The sequence below is a fragment of the Notolepis coatsorum genome, assembly GCF_963971535.1.
Source record: "Notolepis coatsorum genome assembly, chromosome: 14".
Classification (NCBI taxonomy): domain Eukaryota; kingdom Metazoa; phylum Chordata; class Actinopteri; order Aulopiformes; family Paralepididae; genus Notolepis; species Notolepis coatsorum.
In genome coordinates this window covers 3807911-3819238 of record NC_140178.1, presented here as the reverse complement: position 1 = coordinate 3819238, position 11328 = coordinate 3807911, and the positions used below count along the sequence as shown (strand labels likewise).

Here is an 11328-nt window from a genome sequence, read left to right as displayed (position 1 = left end):
TGGATCTGAATTTGTGGTAGCATAGCACCGATCGGCTAGTCGATGCCATTGATAAAGGACACTTATCTGCAATAGGGGTGGCTTCTGTTATTCCATAAAGAACTGTGATGATGATGATGATGATGATGATGATGATGACGCACAAAACATCTTTACCGTGGCACAGCAACTGTAGACATTACAATAAAAAACATACCGCTTGAAAAGGAAAGCCAGTAAATGATGTATATGAAAATAAGACTAGGCAAGCCTAGTTAAGCTTGACCCAGGCCGTGACACTCACAGAGACGTCCGCTGTTGGTAGGCCGGCGCCCGCCGGGTCCAGAGAAAATCACAAGAATAATGAACTCCATAATGCAATCTAATGGGCGTAATCCACCTTTAAGTGCCACTAAAAACAATACATGAATAGACATCGAAATATTGCTGGACTGAATCTATATCTCTAGACGGCCGTTCTAGACATTCAGTGCTCCTTCCTGTCACACTGGAGACTTTTTGGAGGTTTTCTTTTCTTTTTTAAACCACTGTAAATAAAAAAGGAGAATGAACAGGAGGAATGCTGCCAAGTGCTTAGTGTCATGTACATGTGATGTGGTATACTGCATGTACGTTATAGAAGGTGCAAACACAAACACTTCTGATTCACACAAAATGGATCACTTCGTCTCATGTGTTGCTGGTTCTGAGGACAGCTCCCTCTTGTGGACGACGAGGCTCACTTCGCTTCGCCGGCAGGAGGGGATCCCAAGAGGGGAGACTTTGGTGAAACCTAGACACAAAAGAAAAGTCTTTCAAAGCCTTTTTATGGTGTGTGTGTGTGTGTGTGTGTGTGTGTGTGTGTGTGTGTGTATGTGTGTGTGTGTGTGTGTGTGTGTGTGTGTGTGTGTGTGTGTGTGTGTGTGTGTGTGTGTGTGTGTGTGTGTGTGTGTGTGTGTGTGTGTAAGATAAGATAAGATGTTCCTCAGGCGTCATAGCAGCATGGGGGAGGGGAGGTACAGGTATGGGAAGGGTAATAAATAAGACATAAATATAGGCAATAAAAAATAAACAGTGTAAACAATATAATTAATAATAAATAGGGGGGGGGGCTGCGTCCCCATCTGGGAGGCCCAAAAAATAGCAATATCCTGCAACTTAAAGAAAAAACATTATTTCAATGAAATAGCTCAAACAAAAGTTCCAAATAAGTTATTTATTCAAATACAGTGTATACGGTGTAAGCTGGCCTCAAGGTTTCACTGCCAAGCTTTTTTCTTTCCTCTTTACGCTCTGCGCCCCAATAGGGAGGTGTAGTCTGACGTCACATTGGACCGCCCGCAGGTCCACCCATATAGGGATTTATCATTGGGAAAATGGATTATCGGCTATTGTAACAATTCTGCCTCATGAACATTGAAAAGCTTTCCATTTTTGCACAAAATGAGTTCCCTTCTATCACTAACATTATTGTTTAAGCATTTTTGGTTGAAATAAAATTAGGCGATTTCTTTTTACGATTAATTGCGAATATTTTCATGTTGAGCTATAGATTGTGGATGAATACGCACAGAAAGGTACACCGTGCAAATGTTCATGCTTTAAACGAGACAATTTAGAAATGGGCAATACATTGCAATTTTGCGAGGTGGACCGGCCGGAAACAGCAATGACGTAACCACTACACCTCCCTATAGACCAGGAAGTAACCACTACACCTCCCTATAGACCAGGAAGTAACCACTACACCTCCCTATAGACCAGGAAGTAACCACTACACCTCCCTATAGACCAGGAAGTAACCACTACACCTCCCTATAGACCAGGAAGTAACCACTACACCTCCCTATAGACCAGGAAGTAACCACTACACCTCCATATAGACCAGGAAGTAACCACTACACCTCCCTATAGACCAGGAAGTAACCACTACACCTCCCTATAGACCAGGAAGTAACCACTACACCTCCCTATAGACCAGGAAGTAACCACTACACCTCCATATAGACCAGGAAGTAACCACTACACCTCCCTATAGACCAGGAAGTAACCACTACACCTCCCTATAGACCAGGAAGTAACCACTACACCTCCCTATAGACCAGGAAGTAACCACTACACCTCCATATAGACCAGGAAGTAACCACTACACCTCCCTATAGACCAGGAAGTAACCACTACACCTCCATATAGACCAGGAAGTAACCACTACACCTCCCTATAGACCAGGAAGTAACCACTACACCTCCCTATAGACCAGGAAGTAACCACTACACCTCCCTATAGACCAGGAAGTAACCACTACACCTCCCTATAGACCAGGAAGTAACCACCACACCTCCCTATAGACCAGGAAGTAACCACTACACCTCCCTATAGACCAGGGAGTAACCACTACACCTCCCTATAGACCAGGAAGTAACCACTACACCTCCCTATAGACCAGGAAGTAACCACTACACCTCCCTATAGACCAGGGAGTAACCACTACACCTCCCTATAGACCAGGAAGTAACCACTACACCTCCCTATAGACCAGGAAGTAACCACTACACCTCCCTATAGACCAGGAAGTAACCACTACACCTCCCTATAGACCAGGAAGTAACCACTACAGCAGTGTTTAGGAGCTGACTCACGGGAGAAGGAGGCTTGGCGAAGTTGAGGTGAGCGTAGAGGAGGACCGCGATGTCGTTCTGACTGGCCTCCAGGGAGATGGACAGCGCCGTGCTGCCGTCCTGAGGGAGACACAATAACATCAGGCTTCTTGTAAATATATACATGATGTATATATACAGTACATACAGCACTAGTGGACATACACAGTTATATGGGTTATATGCAGGTGTATAAGTAGGAGGTATATAGAAGGATTTTATGCAGGTATATTCATATATATGCTTACTACATGTATCTATTCTATTCACATAATTATAGGCAATACAATTGTATCTGAATATAAAATAAACGGTGCAAACAATATAATTAACTCCGAATATAAAAACATGAGTAAAATAAACAGTAAACAAAAGGTGCAGATGAGGTTCTGTATGTCCTATTGGTTGTATTATACAAATAATTTGAATCTGACTGAATGTATACTATAAGTAAGAGTAAAAGTAAACAGTATATACACAATAATATTAAACACTGGGTCCATATTAGCTTTGTATTTCTGGTTGGAAATTCTATCATTTGTATGTGTGTGTGTTTGTCCGTGACTACAGCACTTCTGCTGAATGACTGAAGAGGGCGCTCTAGTTATACTGTGCGGTTTTAAACTGTGTGGGTATCAAACAGGAGGAAACACTGTTTTAAAATGTTTAAACACTAGTTCAGAACTGCACTATTTCACTATTATACTCTGTCTATTCTATTTTACTAACAATTGTATTGCACTGCGCTATTGCACTCTTTCACTTCTGTCTACTCTATTTTACTCTTTTATTACAGTCTTTTTTTAAATGTATCAAACCGTAAACAAAGAGGCCTATTCTGATGTTAGATCCTAATGTGAAGAACTATGTGATTTAATGTTCTATTTTGATACTTATTTCATAAATAATAATAATAATAATAATAATAATAATAATAATAATAATAATAATAATAATAATAATAATAATAATAATAATAATAATAATAATAATAATAATAATAATAATAATAATAATAATAATAATAATAATAATAATAAATTGTATTTGTATTGCACTTTTCGTTCACTAGGATCCCAAAGTGCTACAGGGTTAAAACAGTTAAAAATAAAAAAAATAATTAAATTAATAAAATAAAATATAGCATTGCTCTTGATCTGCCAATTTTGTGCTCATCTTATGTCTTTTTTTCTGCTGTGAAGCACTTTGAGCTGCAATTCTTGTATGAAAGGTGCTATACAAATAACGTTTATTATTATTATTATTATACCTGTTCCTCAGTCTCTGTGATTCTGTCGTTCAGCTTCTCCAGTCGCTCCTTGACCTCCTCCGTATCGTTGACGGTCCTCTTCCCCAGCGGCCACACAGGGGCGCTCCCTCTGGAGGGGGACACAGCTCTCCGGCTTCACACTGGGAGGGGGTGCAGGGGGTGCCGCACACCTGAGAAAGACGGAGAGGTCAGAGGTCAGACACGGTCAGCAGGGGTTAAGGGACAGACGAGTGAGATCGTAATATTTTTTTCTGAAATTGAGTGTTTTGTGTGAGTGTGTGTGTGTTTTTTGTGAGTGTGTGTGTTTTTTGTGTGAGTGTGTGTTTTGTGTGAGTGTGTGTGTGTGTGTTTTTGTGCGAGTGCGTGTTTGATTGAAAACTTTATTAACAGATTGCAGAATGGGTACAGTACAGTACAGCTCAATACACATAATTGTTAAGGGGATGCAGACCAGAGAAAGACTCTCGTCTTGTTTACATCAGGGTCCCCCATTTTCAATTCATCATAACATATATGACATACATGACATACAGATAGACAGTACTGCTACATCTATACATTTATGACATACCAGATTTACAAAAATTAAAGTATTGTGTGTCCACTGTCAGTTACTTTGTAATCCCCCCCCCCTATGTAAAGAGACCTTGGGTCCCTTGAAAGGCGCTATATAAAATGAAGTTGTTGTAACCACACTAACCGTTTCTACAGAAGCTCTCATGACTTTTCCTTCTATGGGTAGATAGATAGTTTTATTGTTTATTCAAGATGCGCTATTACATTACAGATGAGTATCTTGATGAAGATTGCTGTTCCAGTTTGAGTTTCCTTCTAAGGTTATATCTTTGAAGGCCAGCTCTCTCACAGAACAGAATCTTGTCAGGAAGGCTGTGGTGTATGTGAACTGGGCAATCTGTTAATAAAATGTTCAATCAATCAATATTTAACAGATTGCAGAATGGGTACAATACGGCCGGAAACACAGGGATTAAAGCAAAAAAAAATCTCCTGACTTTTCAGGCCAAGTCTATTCTTATTTTAACCTCCACTGTATTTTTTTTTAATAGCGTTAGTGTTTTAAGGGAGCCTACTTGTAGAGCCTACTGTCCTGACTGTGACTATAGACCCTACTGTTGTGGTTGTTGTGCCAGGCAGGGAGGCTGTGTGCTGGAGAGCGTGAATGCAAGTCTTGTGGCTAGCTTCTGATTGATGGCGAGCTAGCACCCTTTTCCCATTACTTTGAACCATGAACTAAAAGGCTTGTTATCATACAAACAAGGGACTAAACACGTTTCGCAATTATGCCATAACAATGTGGAACGCCCTGCAGAAATGCGGCTACGGAAAGTATAGATGCACACCTCCCTATAGACCAGGAAGTAACCACTACACCTCCCTATAGACCAGGAAGTAACCACTACACCTCCCGCGTCTATACTTTCCGTAGCCGCATTTCTGCAGGACGCTCTCTGATTGGCCGACGCCAGTTTCTACACTGGTTAGGCTTAGGCACTCTTTCGAAGTTGGTTAAGGTTAGAGTTTGTCTTACAGCGTGACGGCAAGTTCTTTCGACGGTTAAGCTTAGGCACTCTTTCGAAGTTGGTCAAGGTTAGAGTTTGTCTTAGAGGCGTCTATACTTTCCGTAGCCGCATTTCTGCAGGACGCTCTCTGATTGGCCGACGTCAGTTTCTACACTGGTTAGGCTTAGGCACTCTTTCGAAGTTGGTTAAGGTTAGAGTTTGTCTTAGAGCATGGCGATAGAACGCCAGGTAGTTTGCAGGCTGTTCGACGCGGAAATGGGCAAAGACACAGCTCGTCACGCGATTGGGCAAACATGTCAGTGGCCAATCAGAGAGCGTCAGTCAGTGGCCAATCAGAGAGCGTCCTGCAGAAATGCGGCTACGGAAAGTATAGACACACACCTCCCTATAGACCAGGAAGTAACCACTACACCTCCCTATAGACCAGGAAGTAACCACTACACCTCCCTATAGACCAGGAAGTAACCACTACACCTCCCTATAGACCAGGAAGTAACCACTACACCTCCCTATAGACCAGGAAGTAACCACTACACCTCCCTATAGACCAGGAAGTAACCACTGCACCTCCCTATAGACCAGGAAGTAACCACTACACCTCCCTATAGACCAGGAAGTAACCACTACACCTCCCTATAGACCAGGAAGTAACCACTACACCTCCCTATAGACCAGGAAGTAACCACTACACCTCCCTACAGCAGTGTTTAGGAGCTGACTCATGGGAGAAGGAGGCTTGGCGAAGTTGAGGTGAGCGTAGAGGAGGACCGCGATGTCGTTCTGACTGGCCTCCAGGGAGATGGACAGCGCCGTGCTGCCGTCCTGAGGGAGACACAATAACATCAGGCTTCTTGTAAATATATACATGATGTATATATACAGTACATACAGCACTAGTGGACATGTTATCATACACAGTTATATGGGTTATATGCAGGTGTATAAGTAGGAGGTATATAGAAGGATTTTATGCAGGTATATTCAGTATATATATATATATCAATTTACCAAATTTCAATTTCAAGAGAAATTCTGCTGAATAATATTATGGGGAAACTTACTCCTTGCTTACAAGTCTTGGTTATCATAGACTCAGGTCTACTGTAAGCTTTAAGTCCCACATTAACAAGGTGACAAAACATAATTCTTCCACCTTAGAAACAAAGCTAAAGTACAACCATTTATAAATCAAAAGGATGCTGAAAAACGGATCCATGCCTTTATTCCAAGCCGACTGAAGAAAATACTTCAACTTATTCAACTCTCAGCTAGGCTATTACACTGGCTTCCGGTAACATTTAGAATTGATTTGAAGGTCCTCCTCCTTATGTACAAAGCCCTAAATGGAACCAGACCAAGCTATATTGGCAATTCTCTTGTCAACTACATGCCCCCAAGAACACTACGATCATCTATTTCTATCATCTTGTATTTTTATTTTCTGCATTGCATTTATTCTGTCTATTTTATGCTCATTTGATGTATTCTAGTGTATTTTCTGCTGTGAAGCACTTTGGGCTGCAATTCTTGTATGGAATTTGTACAAACAACGTTTATTATTATTATTGCCATCCTTAGAGTTATTTGCTACCTCTATCTAGCAGGGCTAAAATGATTTGAAATGGTTGTGTTAACCCTCCTGTTATCCTCAAATTGACTTTACACTCTTTATCCTTGGGGACATTTTGACCCCAGCAGTTTAAACCTCCAGAAAATGATCATAATCAAAAGTGTTACCCAAATGTATGTTTCAGGTGCTTCATGTTACTTTGTTGATTACCTAAATAACCATTTAAATAAAACATTACCCCTACTCCCCCCCCCCCAATTATACATACATAATATATGGGGGAGTGGGCCCATGATAACTTTCCGTTTTTGGAAAGTAACGTGTCTGCTTGTGGTTGAGAGACAACAGGAGCATCTGCACTAAGGGTCTCATTCTCATCAGAGGAGGACGCCTCATAATCAGGGTCTCAGACACATTCTCTCCTATGTCACTTTCACCGTCAAATATCTGTAACAAAACTTCACTGGCAGAAAACCTTTTCTTCAAGGTAATTTTCAAATTAGAGTTTAGAAGGCTGCTATGCAAGCTATGTTTGCTCCTCCCCTATGTTGCGTAAAGTTTAGGTATAGTCAAAAATCACAAATAACAATAAAAATACAGTCCGGGATATACATTCTAAAATATATACATTCTAAAATATACAGCCAAAAATATATAGTAAAATTTACAGTAATAAATGTAGAATTTTTTTAATAAAAATGTTTAAGTGTATATGTAAAAATAAGAAGTCAAAATTCCAGGAAGATTACCAGAGTTTGTACCGTCACTCTGTGGTGAGGCAGTGAGGCACAGTGATGCGTTGTATACTCCGATGGTTGTTGGAATTAAGGACTTCCTGTGCCGTTCAGTGTTGCATCTTGGGAGTCTTAGTCGAACACTGAACATGCTCCTTCTATCAGCCAAGTCTGTGTATAGCGTGTGGGAGGGGTTGTCCATGATGGCGTGGAGCTTAGCAAGGCTCTTGCTCTCTGACAGAGGAAGAGTCTAGCTCCACTCCCACCATGTTACTGGCCTTCCTGACCAGCTTATTTGTCACATATAAGCTACATGTACATTACAGTGAAATGCTTGGTTCTGTATGAGCCCCCTGAGATTGTGCTTCAGACAGTAAAAAAGTTTAAAAAAATAAAGACCAAACACTATACAAAATATACAAACTAGTACAAGTACACAATGCAAACAAATGCAAAGATGAGTTAGAGAGGTAGTGCAAATCTTTTACTAATAAATAGATACAATATGGTGTAGTGTTAAAAAGTGTTTAAAGTGAATGTTAAAGGCGTGTGTTATTCCATACACATGGAATATGTATCTCGATACGATAGAGGGCACACATTGTGAAAACAAAGAACAATTTACCGCCTAATAGAGGCCTTGCACAGAGTGTTTAGAATGCCCATTTCTCCTTGTTAGGGACCAAGCAGTGAGGCAATGAGGAAACAGGAGTTGTAGATGAAAACTGGGTTTTTATTTACCCACAAGGTGCAAAACCATTGCAAACCAAGAATTTGATAACTAGGCCTATAGATGGGTTTCTCGTCCACGTCAGCAAGGAGGCCAAAAGAAGTTGCCTTTGAGAACCAATGGTTCTCGAGCCGTAACGGCACATGGGGCAGGAGCCTATCTCCTGTTTCCGTAGCGTCAGGCAGCTTGATGTACAAGTACACCCCTTGGACATGACGCTAGTATGTCGCAAGGACTTCCCCCCAAACCAACCCTTAAATAATAATAATAATAGATCAAATTTATATAGCGCCTTTCATAGAACCCAAGGTCGCTTTACAATCAGGACAAAAAATAGGGCAAGGAAAGTAGGGGGGGAGGGGGAAAAGGGGATGAGGGAAAGTAGGGGATAATGGATCTAATTTAATCTAAAACTAACTGATTTAGTTGACTAACTAACTAACCCTTGATGCTGAGTGTCAAGCAGGGAGACTATGGGTACCATTTTTAAATAGTCTTTGGTATGACTCTGCCGAGGCTTGAACTCCCAGCCTCCCGAACTCAGGGCGGACACTCTACCCACGAGGCCAAAAGGAACGTAATAATCCTGGTCAGAACAATGGGGCAGACTGTATATAGAGGATACTTTGTAGGACATGACCTCGAGAACATTTGAACCTGTTTGGGGAGTGATTTCACACAGACACAACCAGGAATGAGGAAGATATGGATAGTGGTTTACCATTGTATCTTTGTTCCTGGATTGTAGCCAGCTCTTGATAACAACTCATCAACAATAGTCTTCCGGGATTCTGAAATCGGGGAGGAGATAGCGGGGGGAGCAAATTAATGAATGTGGATGAGAGCCGTGATGTAAGTGGTTGCAGATACGGCTGTGGGGGTGCTGGAGACATGATCGAATAGACTTGTATGCGCCTGAATCTCCTGAACACGGCGCGACCCATTCCTAATCGATCAGAACTAAATCGGCAGAGAAAAAGCCCATTTTTAAGCACCTATTCCCCATGCACATACGCAGATTGCCCACGGATTGTGATGCCACGCACACGCGCCCTGGACTGTTCCATCAGAGGGGGGAGCTTCGTGGCCAGTGTGAGTGGCTACAGACCACTGCACTTAAATATAAACATTAGTCTACCTGGAGACTCAATGAGGTAATTGTAGATGTCGCCATAAGACGCATCTGGCCATTTAGTGGGATTATTGTTTCATTATCCTGTTCGGCTGAAAGGACACTGGCCACCGAAGCTCGCCCCTCTGATGGAACAGTCCAGGGCGGGTGTGCGTGGCGTCACAATCCGTGGGCAATCTGCGCATGTGCATGGGGAATAGGTGCTTAAAAATGGGCTTTTTCTCTGCCGATTTAGTTCTGATCGATTAGGAATGCAACCACTTACATCACGGCTCTCATCCACATTCATTCATTTGCTCCCCCCACAATCTCCTCCCCGATTTCAATGTAACGCGGAAGTGTAGTGGTCTATTAGGCGCTCTACAAATTAAAGTTATTATTATTATCATTCTGTTTACAATTGAACATTCCATGAAAATTATCTATAAATTCGGCATCTTCTGAAACATTTATAAACAGAAAATTCATAAAAATGGCACCAACATTTGGTAAATTCCAGTAAATATTGCAATTTTGAAACTTTTTTCTTCTCTTAAGTATAATAACTGGATTCAGTATCCCGAATAACCCCCAAAACAACTCCAACATTGTTGAAATTGATCAAGTAGTTTCTGAGATTTGGCCATTTAGGCGATTATGCAAATGTGTGCTAATTATGCAAATAAAAAAGTTGCCCAACATTTACAACTTAGCATCCGGCAGTTTCTGAGTGCTGGGGATCCGTACTATCCATATCCATCATAAAACTTGTGGTTCCGAAATTTCCGGGTTCACAATGGGGCTCTATGGCAGGGGTTCCCAAACTTTTCAGGCCGGGACCCAGAAAATAAGGCGTCAGAGAGCCGCGGCCCAATGCACATCGTCAGGCTTTTTTTTTTTTTTTTTTGTGAAATCATCTCGCGGCCCTCCCGCGACCCCGACTTTGGGAACCACTGCTCTATGGGATGGCAAATAGACTATTAACCTTTCACTACCACACAACAAAGGGTTAACCCTTCCACTACCACACTACAGAAGGTTAACCCTTTCACTACCACACTACAGAAGGTTAACCCTTTCACTACCACACTACAGACGGTTAACCGTCTGTAGTGTGATAGTAAAGGGTTAACCTTCTGTAGTGTGGTAGTGAAAGGGTTAACACCTTGACCTTCTGTAGTGTGGTAGTGAAAGGGTTAACTCCAGACCTCTCTTGACAGAGCCTGCGGCGTGGCCAGCAGTAGCAGCCCCTCCCCCAGAGGTGTGGCCAGCAGTAGCAGCCCCTCCCCCAGAGGTGTGGCCAGCAGTAGCAGCCCCTCCCCCAGAGGTGTGGCCAGCAGTAGCAGCCCCTCCTCTATCTCTACACTCAACTAAAACCCACACGTGAGACCAAAACAAAACATGTAAACAAAGTGCAGTACCAAGTGGGGCATATAGCTGTGTGTGTGTGTGTGTGTGTGTGTGTGTGCGTGCGTGCGTGTGCATGCGTGTGTGTGTGCGTGTGTATCTGTGTGTGAAGGCCTTGCTGTGGGAATCAAGGTGAAGCCTGCTTTCCTAGTCTCCTCAGCAGGACAACATGACCTGATGCTGGGCTAATGATACAGACAGACAGACAGACAGACAGACAGACAGACAGACAGACAGACAGACAGACAGACAGACAGACAGACAGACAGACAGACAGACAGACAGACAGACAGACAGACAGACAGACAGACAGACAGACAGACAGACAG

The 11328-nt window shown here is 42.2% G+C and overlaps 1 long non-coding RNA gene across 1 annotated transcript; it reads right to left on the bottom strand.

The window, feature by feature from the left end:
• Window positions 1-661: 661 nt before the first annotated feature.
• LOC311240113 lies at window positions 662-4061 on the bottom strand. Its single transcript, XR_014620469.1, has 3 exons — window positions 3907-4061; window positions 2619-2717; window positions 662-772 (listed from the first exon to the last, which is right to left on the bottom strand). It is a non-coding gene; the product is annotated as an uncharacterized lncRNA (long non-coding RNA).
• Between the last annotated feature and the right edge of the window lie 7267 nt (window positions 4062-11328).